Genomic DNA, 16047 nt, shown 5'->3' with positions numbered 1-16047 from the left:
TCCTGGGATATAAAATCAAAGGCTCTGATAAAGGTGTACAGTCACAGTGTGGAAGCAGATTTGAAACTGTAACTAATTAAACTGTATATATGCAGCTACTAGCAGCTTATGTAGCCTAAGATTTTTATCTGAATCAAAAATGAGCATAAAAGAGAATAAAGCAAGCTAGGTGTGATGCCAAAATACCTAAAATCCTAACCCTTGGGAGACTGAAGCAAGAGGATTGGAAATTTGAGGTCAGATTGGACTACATAGTAAGAAAAAAAGGAAATATAAAGGTAAAGGAAGGAAGGAAAAGATGGAGGGAAAGAAGGAGGGAGGGAAAGAGGGAAGGAAGGAGTGAGGGAAGGAAGGAAGATGGAAAGGAGGGAGGGAGGGAAGGCGGAAGGGAGGGAGGAATAAATAATATCCTAAAATCAGAAAGAATATTACAGTTGCTATGTTCTTTTTAGCAGTATTAGACAATAATCCATTTTTTATTATTTTAACATAGGATTATACTATAGATATGAAAAGAAAAACCATTTTTGACACCCTGGAAAATTCTGACACCTTTGATGAAAATAAATAAATTCTATTCAATGAAATCTTATTGATTCATTTAAGGATTGATCTATGTAAAGTGTAATTCCAATAGTCTCCTAAGAAGATAATAATTTTCTTTGTTGCTAGAATTGCCTTAAGGAAGCATTTCTTCTCATTTAGAGAAAGTAGGGATAAAGCGCTTGAGTATAAATTTGTATAAATTTTTAATACTGAATAAAATATTAGTGTTTAGCTTAATATTGATTTGCAGCATAACATTCCTCCATAATGGCATGCTAATTGGTTAGAATTAAATCCGACAGATTTAAGAACCCTAAGAATAGACCATCTAACACTTGTAATTTTTTCATTAATTTTCAGAATTCCAATTAAGATGGAATTAATTTATTGAATAAAAGACCACAGTACAATAAAAAGTTTCTTTGCAATTCACTATATATGCCCTTCCTTTCCATTGCCCCATCTCCCCGAGAGACACAGGAATAAGGAGTGGAGAGAGTCGTGGAAAAGGGGCAAGTGAAAAGTCCATTTGTATTTCCAGCCCAGAGTAACTCTTAAGAAGTCATGCTGCCTGCATGTAACTGACCCTGCTTACCCAACTCACTTTATGCCTTTGAAACAGTTTCAGTCATAATAGTAAAAACAACCTCAAACTCCTAAAGTTGTTGAGAAAGGAAAACAGATGATGGGAGGAAAGCAGATGATTTTTCCTCCTACCTCATACACTTGGTAACAGAGAAATCATTTTGCCTGTCACAATTAGAAGAGATGGATATGTTCCTAGTCTGTCCCAACTAGTAACCAGAGATGCTGCTGAGCCCCCCCCCCACCCATAGATGTACAAGACAGACCCTCTCCCCCATACCAAAGAGTCATCACTCACAGAGATCAAATGTGTAAACTGAATAACATTGTAGCATTTAAAGATTAGTATATAAAGATTGAGAGACACTGAAATAAAGTTGTGCAATAAACTCAGCACCTGTTTCCAGTAAGCCTTAATAATAATAATAATAATATATTAAAGAAGGAACTCCACATCACCCACATGGTGTTACTACTGCTCACCAAGCCTTCCTTGTCCTCCAAGCCTTCCCAAGACTTGCCTAACTACTAAGTACCTATATGGAGTGGTCAATTTTTAGATGCTTTTAGGAGGAGACTGACCCACTTAAACCATAACTAAACCAGCAAGCCAAAAGCTAAAGAATGGTGCAAAGTCCAGAGATCATCGTTTCATGTGTATCTTCTTAGAAATTAGTCAAAATAGGAAAAGGCAAATAAAACAGTAACTCCTATGCCAGATGACTGTCACTTTTTAACTTAAGCTGTTAATAGTCAATTCGGAGTCTCCTGATGATCATGCTTTTGTTTCATAAATTGATGTTTTGAAAACTCAGCTAGGAAATATGGTCTTCAGATTAATACAGGATCCCGATTTGCTGGTTTTACGATGCACAAATATTACCAGTTTCAAAACAAGCTGAATACAACAAAAGACTCCTAACTAGACAAAAAAAAAGATTCTTGCTTCATACAAGGGTTTTGAGATCAGAAGACATGAGTTTGCAACTTAGATATATACCTTTTGAACTCTTTGACCTTGAATAATTTGCTCAACTTCTCTGAGCTCAGTTTCCTCATCTAAATTAGTGCATGGATTTGTTGTTGGGAGACTTAAATGAAACACAAAACATTTGATTTATATTAGAAATGAAAAAGATAGTCATTATTTTAATCACTATTTCTCTGACTCAAAAACAATTCTTCCAAGGACCTGTCATTACCAGGGTTCTTCTTATAGCATTCTGTTCTTATTGTATAGAATAACCTCAATGCTCACATTCTTATTAACAAAAGAAGCTCAGATTATGCACTTCACCTCAATAAACAAAAATCTTCCACCCAGTTCAATAAAGTTGATCTAAGAAGAAAGAAGGGAGCTTACATATTAAACATGGAATTTCCCAGTGAGAATTTGTAAAGAAAAGTTGGATTGCCAAAAATAAAGAATGATGCGCATATCTTTCTGCATATTTTAATATAGTTGATAATCCCCTTTTTAATTAGTTACCTAATTATAATTCAATCTAAATTTCCCCAGGTGAATGTAGTAACCTACTTCAGAGAGAATGGGCACTCCTGCTGTGAATTTTTACATTTTTCAGCTCCAAAACTTATTCTAAAGCTAAAGAACCTGGGAGGATAAGAGGAAAGTCCACTTGATAATCTAATCATTATTCTTTCTTTCTTCCTTTTTTAAGCACTAGGATTTTATTATTTGGAGCCTTGAGTATTGTAGGTAGGCAATCTATGAGTTGAGCTATGCCCCCCCCCCTTCAGTTCTTTTACTTTTAGTTTATTTTCAGATAGGTCTCAAACTTTTAGCAGGGCTGGCCTGGACATTGATTCACTCTCCTAGTGCTGGGATTATAGATGTGTGCTACCATGCCAAATAAGAGGCACTTTTTAAAATTCTGCACCCCAGATGATATCAAGGATGACAATTTGAAATCTATTCTGTAGCAATAGATGTTCAACTTCCCATAGCTTGGAGTTTATTTTTTAAATATGTTCATAGATTTAGTTAAAATTTATTCAAACTTCCCAACTGGTTCTGTGGAAATGTATTGTTTGTTCGTTTTTTAATTCTCTCTTCTAAGCAATTCTACCTTGGTATATAATAATTGTAAAGTGTTTGTATCTGATTTTGAATTCTTATTAATTTCTGAATCATATTGATTAAACTTCTATAGAGGATCATTGAACTATTGATTTTAATTAGTTGATTTATCTATCCTCACCTTTGCTCCTGCAGTCTATGTTCAGTAAAGTAAAAGTCAGATCTTAGGCTGGGAATATGGCTTAGTGGTAGAGTGCTTGCCTAGCATGAATGAAGCCCTGGGTTCAATTCCTCAGCACCAAATAAACAGAAAAAGCTAGAAGTGGCACTGTGGTTCAAGTGGTAGAGTGCTAGCTAGCATTGAGCAAAAAGAAGCCAAGGACAGTGCTCAGGCCCTGAGTCCAAGCCCCAGAACTGACCAAAAAGAAAAGATATTCTGGTTGTAACCCCCTAGTGATTTCCTGCTTCCTGCAGAGTAACTAGGAGACCTAAATGACCTCATACTTCCTTCTCCCAATCCCATTTCCTATTCCAGCCATACGCTAGATTCCTTAAAGCTAATTCTGCTTGCTGGGATCTTTGCTCTTTCCAGTTCCAATGTCTGGGATTCTTCTCCAGGAATCCATATTACTTGCTCTCAACCTTCTAGTTTTGGTTCACATGTGATCATCTCAGAAAGACTTTTAAGTGACCATGCTCCTCAACATACAACCCCTTCTCCTTCCCTCTCTTACCTGATCTTCTCCTGCCTACATGACACTTGCTACCTTCGGGTAAATTACATCACATACACATAGTTAATCTGTCCCCTTTCCTTTGAAGGTAAGGTCTATGAAGGCAACAACTTGGTTGGGTTGGATTGATGTTCCTTCTCTAATGCCTGGCACTCACTGAAACTAAAATTGAGTCGAAGTAGAATTTTTTTTCTAATGCCTGGCACTCATCTAACAGACATTAATTGGAATTGAGTTGAAGAGAATTTTTCCCATATTGGCCTTATATCTTTTCATTGAAAGCTCTCACTTGCTCTCTCTTGGTTGTACGTTCTGGTATTTTTCCTTATCACAATTCCCTTGGGGGATCTGTGATACCTCAGTTCCTCTCAGGAGATGGTGGAAGCAGTTTTACCACTCTTCCGCTTTAATTGGTATAAGTCCTGTATTTTGGCCATATTCCTTTTCTTACTCTTTTCCCTGCTAGAAAAAGACACTGGACTCACCAAAGCAGTGAGTTGTTGACTGAGATATAATAGCTTCATGTCAGAACAGTACTGGGTGAACCTTAATGCACAACGATGTAGACAATGAAATGCCAAACTCCATAAATATTGAAATGAAAGAAAATGTAAAGATTAGTTGCCTTTGAACCTGAGAATGTGGTTCCTAGCACACATATTCTTAGCATAAATACTAGGCCCCTGGACCTGATTCAAGAAAATACCTACCTCCTCATGACAAGAAAGTCATAAATATAGTTCATGACCAAAGATTGGTCACTGTTTATTACCGTTGGTGACACATGACACATAGGGGAGATTTTGCAATATTTCAGCCATCTCCAGCCAGCTATTTATCATTTCATACTGGAAGACGAGGAGGTATTTCTGTATGAATGGCCTCTATAAAAGGAAGTAAGTGGGGAAATGTCTGATGTGTTTTATCATTGATAGTCAAAGGGACATTGACGATGTTAAAAATGTGCTGAGTCAATTACAAGTAGGTTTTCTAAATAATAATTCTCCATTATAACAAGAGGCAAAAGAAGTAGAAGAATAAAGAAGCTATGTTCTGTATTACTTAGCTCTCCCTTGTGCCCTTAAATGGGTTTCTAGAAGAGAACTGAGAAAGAGAAGCATGATTTATCTCCAAAGCCCAGAACACTTTGAGCCATGTGCAGGCCTCAAGACCCTGCTGATTCATAGTTATGCCTCTGGCCCAGCGTAGAAAGTTTGCACTGCAGATCGGTTTGATGCAATACAGAGACACTAACCCCTTGCCACTGAACATCATCTCCACATCTAAATCTATAACTTTCATAAGGACAAAGTCCAGATATGTTAATAACTTCCACAGGATTGGAGAAAAAAAAGTGTGTTCCCTTTGCAATGACTATGTGTCTGCAAGAGAATGACATAAAATTCTTTGGAAGAAGGTTTTAAAATAAGGCCAGACATGAGTGGCTCACACCTGCAATCCTAGCTACTCAGGAGGCTGAGATCTGAGGATTGCAGTTCAAAGCCAACCCAAGACAGGAAAAAGTCCATGAAACTCTTACCTCCAATTAACCAGCAAAACACTGGAAAGTTGAGCTGTGGTTCAAGTGATAGAGCACTAGCCTTGAGTGAAAAAAGCTAAGGGATGACACCTAGTCTCTGATTTCAAGCCCCAGTACCTGCACAAAAAAAAAATAAAATAAAAATAGGACTTGGGGATAATGAGCAGCCAAGAACTTTGCCTTAGAAAGGAGGAGGAAAAGGGAGCCTAGGAAAAGTTTTTAACATAAGCAATAACTTCTGTGATGCTTTCAAGAATTCTGAAGACACCATTAAATATTAAATAAAAAGCCTCTGCTTAGTTCCGTGTATGCTTCAATAGGCAGAAAGATATATTTAATGCAGAAGGTGTTGAATCTGAATTACTACAAATATTATTAATTTAATGTTCATACCTCATTTTATGGTTTATAAGCTGCTTGGTAATAATTTTATACGCTCTTTCTCACAGCAGCACTGGAAAAAATATCAGCATTTTATTTTTTGCACTTTATAGATGAGGCAACCTTTAATAAGTGATCTTTTTCTTTCCTGTGCATATTGGTTAACTGGTAAATGATTAATTTATGTCTACATGAACTTCATCGTGCAGAGTATTTATTTTAGTGTGAGTTGGTATTTATTTTACCCACAGAGCATTACAGTAACCAATTATATATGCATGTTTTAAAGGCAGTAAAGCAGCCACCAGTAGTTAATGCAACATTAAGTCAGAGATGTTAAATCCATAGTAAATTCTGAGTTAGGGTATTTAAATCAACCATCCCCCTGTCTGTGCTTCTGGTACCTGTGGGTGAGAAACTGTTCCTCTATAACATGACCATGCGGCATCTGGGAAGGGACACAGAAAAGATGTATTGAGGTTTTTCAGAGTTTAAAATATTAACTGTAAAAGCAACCTGTCAGTGCAACTAATTGTATTTGATGAGCCAGGAAGAGTACATAAATATAACCCGGTCTGTGTGTGAGATGACTTGTGATTGTGAGATGTTGGCTGGTTGGGTCCTGCTTTCTTTCTTCTGCCTTCCTTTCTTCCTTGTGTTTAATCTTTTGCATCAGTAATATGGTTGCTTGGCTGCTTGTATGGAGAAGTGTAACTAAACACTTGTAAGTGACATCTTGAGGCTTCTTTAAAAGGCAATATCAGTGCCACTGTGCTTTGGCATTATTTCTCCATATTGCATTGTAAGGAGCCATGACTCAAGCTGCTTCTTCCCAGTGTGCATGGCTCTCAGAGTCCAGGGGGCTCCTGTGGTGCCCTAAGTACACCCCAGCTAATATGCCTATCATCCTTCAGCTTGAATCCCACAATTTACAGGGGGGAAAGCACTTGAGTCATTTTCTGCTGTCAAATCTTTTAAACTAATTAGAAATGGGTTTCTTCTTCATGATAATTCGCAGAATAGAATTCTCTTCTACTTAGAGATCTTAAGACTCTTTAAGTTGAGCCAATAAAACTGGGTTGTTTTTTTTTAAATCATGTCAAAGAGTCCCTGTCCTAATTTTATATGCAAAAGTTTCTCATAAAGTCTAAATATTGGCATGTTAACTGTCAAAAGGCAGATGATGTGAAACACATTGTATGTTCTGGATACTTAAAATCTTCCAGGATCAAGAAATTGTTTTAAATATATTTTGAAAGTAGGAACTACTTACAAATCCAGGGAATGCTCTGATAAGAATTTAATGAAAATATTTTTGTTATTACAACTTGAGTACGTACTGAAATGTAAAGCCCATTACATTAGACATACCAATAAGATGACTTACTGTGAGGTAACTGTTTTAAGTTTGTATGATTTGCTTTCAAGTTTGTTGGAAAACATCTACTCAGAGCACAGAAGTTTTTAAAAATGAATTTTTAAAATAATTCATGTCACTTAAATGAAGAATATCACTTCATTATTTTCCTTGGGCTTCCTACTTATAGCTCAGTTGTAGCAGGAATGAAGGAGCCCATAATCCAATGTACAATTTCCTAACCTAGAATTAAATAGGTTTAACCTTCTATGGGGTTTGTGGTTTATTTTTCATACAATAAAGACTTTTTATTATATTTACAAATAAGGGCATATCATCTACTTTTTTACTTTGGTATAAAATAGGAAAAAATATACATGTAATCAAAAGAAATATTTCAAATCTAAATTAGTTATGCAATGTATAAAAATTTTTATCCTTTTAAAAATCCTTTCCAGGCTGGGCACCAGTGGTTTATGCCTGTAATCCTAGCTACTGAAAAGACTGAGATGTGAGGTTCGAAGCTAGCCCAGGCAGAAAAGCCCAAAAGACTTATTTCCAATTAACTACCAGAAGCTAGAAGTAGATCTGTAACTCAAGTGGTAGAACACTAATCCTGAGCAAAAAAAAAGAAAATCTCAAGTTCAAGACTCAGAAAATCCTTTCCAGCTGATAAAATGGCCAAATGATATGCTATTCTAGTTTACCAAGTATGCCCAAGACCCAATATATAATACCTCTTAGCTTATTACAATCTGAGACTTTTTGGACAGCACTTACTACTCCCATGTACTTTTCTTGGATTCACACCAAAGCCCCTAAATTGAGTAGATAATTTCCTCTGAGAACTCTGTGTTCTTATCTAGCCTTAGAGGAGATCTATGAATTTACATATTCTGCTACAACCATGATCTGAATGGGCAGAGAACCTGATAAGATTCTTTCCACTTCCTCATTGTCAGCCATTTGCATAGAACATGAGATTCAAGTGAGCACCCCATTCTTGCCAATACTGTACTACTGGGCATGATTCCCAGGTTCTCAGTTTTGTAATCCCAGAACCCATCGTTATAGTGTCTCTATTTTCATTGATTGTTATCATTTTATAGAAGGAAATATTTCAAAATGAACTTCTTATATAGAAAAACTGCCAGAAAGTAAAAAGAAAAAGAAACAGTTCCTATCAAGTGAAACCACCGTATTCTCTAGGAAAGAGAGAATTTCATCTAGGCAGGTGTTCATGGTTTTCTGGAAAGCACATGAAAAATGTATCAGAGACCCAATATTGTTTCGAGGTATCAGCATTTACAGTTATTACTCAACAGTTCCCATGCAAGCCAAGAGAAACATTATTTCAGCTCTACAGTATACATTCAGCATTTAGTCTAGGTATAATTTAAAATTCTTATGAGTAAGCATTTTTCTCCATCTGAAGATGGTTTATTCCATAGTGGAGGTACAGTGGAGGGATTGAAAGGGGCAAATATAAACAAGTCGTAGATCATTGTTGTAGCTATTTTCAATATGCCATGGGAAACCATACCTTTTTTCTTCTCTGATATCACTGTAACTGCTCTTAGTACCCCTGATACTGTATATATTGATATTGAAACTAGGGGAAAGGGAATACCAAAATTGAGACAAAGGATAAAAAGACAAACCATTGCAATGGCAATACTTACAAAACCACTTGGTGTAAACCAACTGTATAACTCATGGGCAGAAGAGAAGTGAGGAGGGGGGAGATGGCAGAAATATGAGGGAGGAGGTAATAAGTTGGATAAGAAATGTACTTGTCTTACATATGAAACTGTAACCTCTTTGTACTTCGCTTTGACAATAAAGAAGAGAAAAGTGGGAAGGGAAATATGGGTGATCTCTTTCAAACACTTGCAAGGGTAAGAGGAATGTGTCCGAACAGGAATATTTCTAGGGACCTGGGGAGATAAGAATGCATCAAACTGTCATGGTTTCATATCATATATGTGTATGTGTATGTGTTTATAGAGACATATACATATATACACATATACATATATAAATTTTATTGTCAAGGTAATGTACAGAAGGGTTACAGTTACATAAGTAAGGTAGTGTCATATTTTTTGTCATACTTGTTAACCCCTCCCTTGTTTTTCTCTCACCTTCCCTTCTCCATCCCACCCCCCAAGTTCTACAGTTAATTTCCAACATATTGTCTTGGGAATACTGCTATTGCATTGGTTTGCCCTTTATCCTTTGTCTTACCATTTTGATGATCCCCTTCCCTTCCCTAATTCAGATAAGCTTACATATAATACCCAGGGCATCAAAATCAAATACAGTGAAAACAGGGGATAAGCCATAGGAAAGAAAAATGAAAGAAAAAAGAAATAGTTTCACATAGTACATTAAAAATAACAACAACAAGCTGGTGCTGGTGGCTCATGCCTGTAATCCTAGCTACTCAGGAAGCTGAGGTCTGAGGAACCCAGTTCAAAGCCAGCCCAGTCCATGAAACTCTAATCTCCAATTATCCACCAGAAAACAGGAAGTGGCACTGTGGCTCAGTGGTAAAGTGCTAGCCTTGAGCTGAAGAAGTCAGTGAGAGTGCCCAGGCCCAGAGTTCAAGCGACAAAAATAAAAAAATAAATAACAACAACAATGATAAACCTCTTGTTTCCATATCTTGGAGTTCATTTCAGTTAGCCTCATCTTATATGATCATATGTACATAGCTATTGAACTATTGTGATGCTCTGCTAGGACTATCTTAGACACAAACCAATTATTAGTAGATGAATGGATCAAGAAAATGTATATATACACAATGGAATTCTATGCTTGCATCAGAAAGAATGACATCATCCAATTTGTAAGGAAATGAAAGACTTGGAAAAAAATATTAAGTCAAGTGAGTCAGACCTAAAGAAACATAGATTTCATGGTTTTGCTCATTGGAAAGAATTAGTAAATGTCATGGCTCTTTCATACATTGACCATTTACATCTTCAAGCTTATCCTCTTGGTTCTGAACCTAGACTTACCTGGTAACAAATTCATTGATTGTAATTCTCCTTTCCATATGCTTATATCTATAGGAGGAAATACATCCATCAATATAGCTTATTAGTTTAAGGAACATATTTTTATTGTAAATTAATATAGTGGCATCTGCTCTAAAGAACATTTTAATTAATGTGGATACCATAATGAGATTGACTCAATCACGCATACATTCAAAAATGTATGAGCAGCCTGCACACAGCTTCTCATTCATTTTGCATTATAAATTATAGTCAAGTGGAGACATGAGATTATAATGCCTTCTCCCTACAATAGGCAAAAGATTAATGTTTATAAGAAGTTATACCCCAAAAGTGTCTTCAGAGAAATAGTCACTGGGTGGGTTCACCCAGACACTAAGTACTTTTTTAGAGGTAAGGTTAAAACTCAGGTCCCTTTAACTAAATTTATGTCTTTACTTAAAATCAACTACTAGCAACAAAAGCTCTGACTAGGAAAATCAGGTGTTAGGTATTTTGTGTTTTTTGGTTTTTTTGCTATTAGAGAATAAACACTGAGCCCAGTTGCTACTTCTGAACAAAGCTGGACCTAAATATCACGCCCAGGAAATGAATTTTCTGTGGCTGACCTTATTGTCTCTGTGGTTATGTAGAAAAACCTCATCAAAATATCTAAAAACCTTGAAGTCTGATTTTTTTTTTAATGAATCACAACAAAAGGACTTTTTTCATAGTGAATTTAAGAACTCCTCTATATTTCTTATCTTGGGAATAGAAAAGCAAAGAGAAAAACAAGGGCTGTTTTTTCGAACAATTCCATATCTATTCACATCCCTTTGTTTGGCCTGAGTATATAAATAATCACAACCCTAAGTCCCATTAATCTACTTTCTTAATTGAAATATAGTTTTTCTTTTGAGTATATGTTTATTTGCTTATAATTTCACAATGGTCTTTGGACTTTTAGATATTAGGAGGTTTATATTTCAGGTTATATAGATAGTTCTGTTTCTGGTTTTTTTTTTTGTTTTTTTTGGCCAGTCCTGGGCCTTGGACTCAGGGCCTGAGTCGTGTATCCGAGGCAGGCACTCTTGCCACTAGGCTATATCCCCAGCCCCTGTTTCTTCATCTTAAGAAATAATAGGCATCAAAAGGCATTTATTAGGTCATTTTGGTTTAATTTAAGGAGGTCATCCTAATTTATTTTTTTTTTGCCAGTCCTGGGGCTTGAACTCAGGACTTGGGCTCTGTCCCTGAGCCTCTCTAGGCTCAAGGCTAATTCTCTACCACTTGAGCCACAATACCACTTCCAGCTTTTTCTGAGTAATTTATTGGAGATGAGAGTATCACAGACTTTTCTGCAGGGGTTGACCTCAAACTACATTCCACAGCGCTCAGTCTCCTGAGTAGCTAGGATTACAAACTCAGCCATCAGTACACCACTAAGATCGTCTTTAAGCCTGCAGGTTAACTAGTTCACCTGTGTTAGTTCAAATCAATGGAACCTTTTTTCTTTTTCTTTTGAAGAGAAGGTCACCATCGAAGAATGAAATTGTATAGCCTCCATGGGGAAGCTTAGTGTGCCTCCTCATATGGAAGAAAATATCTGTGACATATAACTGAATCCATCCCCAAATGTTCCTTATCTGCTTTCCTGGAAGTCATGTAACACTACATCGTTTCAACTTTTCTTAATTTCTCATCCTTTAGTTGTTGTTTTGCTTTGTGTTTTAGAGACAAGGTCTTACAATTTAGTCCAAACTGGCATAGAACTCACAATATAGCCAAGGACAGCCTCAAATTTGCAATCCTTTTGTTACAACCTCTTCAATGCTGGGATTACAGGAGTGTGCTGCCATATCCAGCCTTGAAAGGCTTGGTTGAACCTATTTTCTTTTGCCATTCATGCAGGCCTTTAGCTTCCTTTCAGTGGGGTGTTTCTTCATAGTGATGGAGGACTAACACCACTCTAGAGTGCCTGCCTCACACATGCAGGGCTGGGTTTAATCTCTACTAACACGAACATTCATACACACTCACATGTGCACACACACACACACACACACACACACACACAAACATACCTAAATGGTTGTATCCTCTTCATTTAGGCTCTGATACTTTTAGATTACAACCCCCAATCTTTTCAAATTTTCTCCAGAAATGAACTGTTTATTACAAAAAAAGACTGAAATCCAGTCTGTTTGCAATTGTGGAGAAACAGGTGAACAGTTATCTCTTTTGGGTTGATTTGAATGGAGGCAGGAAGATGAACTAAAGGAGATCGTGATGATCCTTCTGCACTCTGATCCTCTCAGCTTCTAAATCTCATTTTCAGCAAACACAAAAATCTAATCCTCCCTAAAATATGAGCATGTGTAATAGATGAAAAACTATTCATAGAAGATTCTGCTTGTGTTCTCAGAAGTAATTTTCTTTACAATTGCTTACATTTATATTCAAGACAGCCCACATTAAATCATTAAATCCAAAGAAAATCATAAAAGAAAAATTAGCAGACATCTCATTTAATGATAGGCAATCATTTCTTGATTTTTGCTTTCATTGCTCCTTATTAGAAATGCTTTACTCTTATAGACATGGGATTCTGAATCCTGGAATTACTTTGGTGATAATACTGGGGCTTGAACTTAAGGGCCTGGGCACTGTCCCTTAGCTTTTTTGCTCAAGACTAATGTTCTAGTGCTTGAGCCACAGCTCTACTTATGGCTTTTTTATGGCTAATTGGAGATAAGAGTCTCATAAATTTTCTACCTGGTCTGGATTTGAAGTATGATCCTCAGATCTCAGCCTTCTAATTAGCTAGGATTACAGGTGTGAGCTCTTGCTGCCTGGCTATACCCAGCTATTTTTGCATCAGAGGAAATTTTTAGAAATAATTTCTACAAACATACAGTGAACAAGAAATGAGTCATGAGTCAGATTGGTGATCTGCTTGGCTTGATATTCAGGTGCTGGTATTATTTTTTTCTTATGTTGTTTCTACTAGGTTGGGATATGGTAAGAACAGTCCATAAAATTAGCTTCCCTATGCTAATCTCTAGTAAAGCTGTGCACATATCATATTTATTAAATTATCATAACCCTTCTCTGATGTTTTATCAAAATACAAATGGTGAATTGTGCTTATATTCTCAAGACATTTTTTCTAATAGTGACTTTGGCTGTCCATGAATATTTTGAGTTGTTTGGTATTGAGTTGACTTTTTTTGTTGTTGCTTGGTCCAACTGCAGTTTGGATGATATAGAATGAACATAGAAAACCATAACATTAATCTTGGACTGTAAAAGCCCTATTTGTATTGTGACACAAATATAAATGTAAAGCAAGCAGAAAAAAATGCCATGTAAGCTCTTTTCTGCTCTTGGCATTGTTAGAAAATATTTAACTCTTATGTTGTTGGTTAACTTTGCTGCTGTGTGTATTGTAAGTGGAGGGAAAAAAAGCATCTGCCAGGGTCAAAATTATAGTGAACTGTTATTTTTAATCAAGAGTTATTGTGCCTTAGGTAAAATGTGAGGCATTGAATTTAATAAAAATTACCATAATATATAGATTACATATATATACATATACCGATCCAAATTTAATTGTTCAGCAATTATTTAATAGAACGTACTAAAAGGAAGAAATCTAGCCAGGTTCCAGGGGCTCACCTGTAAGCCTAGCTACTCAGGAGGCTAAGATTTGAGAATCGAAATTCAAAGCTTTCCCAGGCAGACAAATCCATGAGATTCGTGTCCTCAGTTAACCAGCAAAAAAGTCACAAGAGGTAGTATTACTCAAGTAGTAGAATCCCAGCCTTGAGAAACAAGCCAAGCAAGAGTGCAAGTCCCTGAGTTCAAGACCAAGTACTGACACAAAGGGAAAACAAAGAGGAGTCCTGTGTCATGAGTAAATATGCAGTGTATGAGTGGAGAGTGAGTTTACATATTTGAAGAGGATAGGGCTTGGTGAGGCTAAACATAAGCTGCTACTGCCACTCACTTTACTTAAGTACATTACCCACTGCATTCAAAACTAGAAAACATTGTTTCTGTACCGAGAATTATAGGAATAGAATTGTCACTGTCAACCACCTTTTTGTGTGGTGTAATTACAACACGGATAGAAAGACTGATATGACAAATTTAACAACCCTTACCATTATGACCTTCTGCGGAAAGTCAGCTGCACTGGGCAATCTACAGCACTAGATGATCCCTTGACCAGTTTCCAGGTGATGGTTTTACTCAGTTGGCTGTGTTTAGTTATTCGTGTACCTTGCCGACATCAAAATTGGGATGGGTTGGTCTTCTAGATTTCCCCAATTCTTCTCTAGGTGTTCTCGCTGGGCTAGAGGAGAAGGATTGGAAAGCCTCTGTTGTTCCATTTCCCCATCTCCTGTGAACACAGCATAAAAATGACCCCTAACATTTAAGTTGATAGCATATGATACCATTGTGAAACACAGGGCTAATAAACAACACTGGAACTAATGACTCCAGGTTGGAAGTTCATGGATGATGATCCTATCACGAATGAGAGAAATCTACTAGTCTCCGGAGTTTTAGCTATTCTTGTTCATACAGAAAGTCTTCGGATTGAGGCAGAATGCATCTCTTTACACAGTCTCCTGGTTCTAAATATAAGCTCTGGAATTAGCAAATGCTAGTTTCTCCTATGATATCACAATATGCTTTTTTCCCATTGTCTCATTTCCTGTAGTTTTTTTCTTTTAACTCCCTTCTCATTTCCTCTGATTAGCCTCTGTTTTTGATAATGCTGTCTTCTGATCATCAGGATAAAATACAATTAGTAATAGTCTCATTCTAACCCACTCTTTCTCTACTGAAATGGTCTTTGTAGGAACTTTATTAAGTTGACATCTGAAATGTCTAAGTGTCTCTACAAATACTGAACCTGAGTCCCTTGGGCCCCATCTTGTACCTGCATGTTGGGATATTTGTCTTTGGTGTTGGACTCTCCTCATAGATTACATGTGGATTTTTTTGAACATAGATATATAGATTTTGAGAAACTTCTTCCCTCCTACTATTGAAAATCAAACCCATGTACACCAGCCCTTAGTTTGTACACACCTCTCCTGCTTTCTGTGGCTCCTCAAATATACCCAGCAATCACCACCTGTACATTTCATATCAGCAAAGACCTTGGCTTCTTGGTTGCACCCCACACCATGCTTAGAACATCAGATGTATATCCTGCTATCTTTAAGATGCAAAACACTCAAACTTTAATGTTTTGGTATTCCTACTTTAAAACTTTGAAGTAGGAATTATGTATGTCAGATGACAAAATGTCTTTCTATATGGCATTAGAATTACGAATTGAATGTGACCACACACTACACCATTTTCCCCCAAATTATCTTCCTGTGGTTTTAAATGAGATACTTTACATTTCAAGAAAGATTATTATGTCTTTCCAGAGGAACTTTAAACATGAGTTTTCCTGTGGAGACTCTGAAGGAGCTGTCTTTGAATTGGTTGGTAGAAAGAAAGGAGGAAGATATATGAGCACTGAATAAAAATAAATAAATAAGAGGACGGTAGAGCAAAAGTTTGGAGGAGATACAGGAATGAAGCCCTGGAGACCTCAGTCCTCTATTCTCCAAGCACTAAGCTCCCCCTACTCCCCTTTCTTTTCTGCAGAAGCAGATTTTCTTAGATCTGACCCTTTTTCACCACCATAACATGCCCTAGCCCATTCCTTTCCCCGGCCTTCTGAGAAAAAAAGTCAACCCAGAAAGTCAGGAGAATTGCAAGGAGACATATTTTAAAGACACAAAAAAGTACATTTGGTCAAGTTTCATATGTAATAAAATCCTCAAAATGAC

General features: G+C 36.7%; 1 protein-coding gene across 6 annotated transcripts in view; it reads left to right on the top strand.

The window, feature by feature from the left end:
• Positions 1-16047, top strand: part of Rhobtb1 (Rho related BTB domain containing 1) — a 122025-nt gene that overhangs the window by 19236 nt on the left and 86742 nt on the right. The window lies entirely within an intron of this gene.

The sequence above is a fragment of the Perognathus longimembris genome, chromosome 2 (assembly GCF_023159225.1).
Source record: "Perognathus longimembris pacificus isolate PPM17 chromosome 2, ASM2315922v1, whole genome shotgun sequence".
NCBI lineage: Eukaryota > Metazoa > Chordata > Mammalia > Rodentia > Heteromyidae > Perognathus > Perognathus longimembris.
Note: the sequence above shows the minus strand (reverse complement) of the source record. Positions and strands in the feature narration are given on the sequence as shown.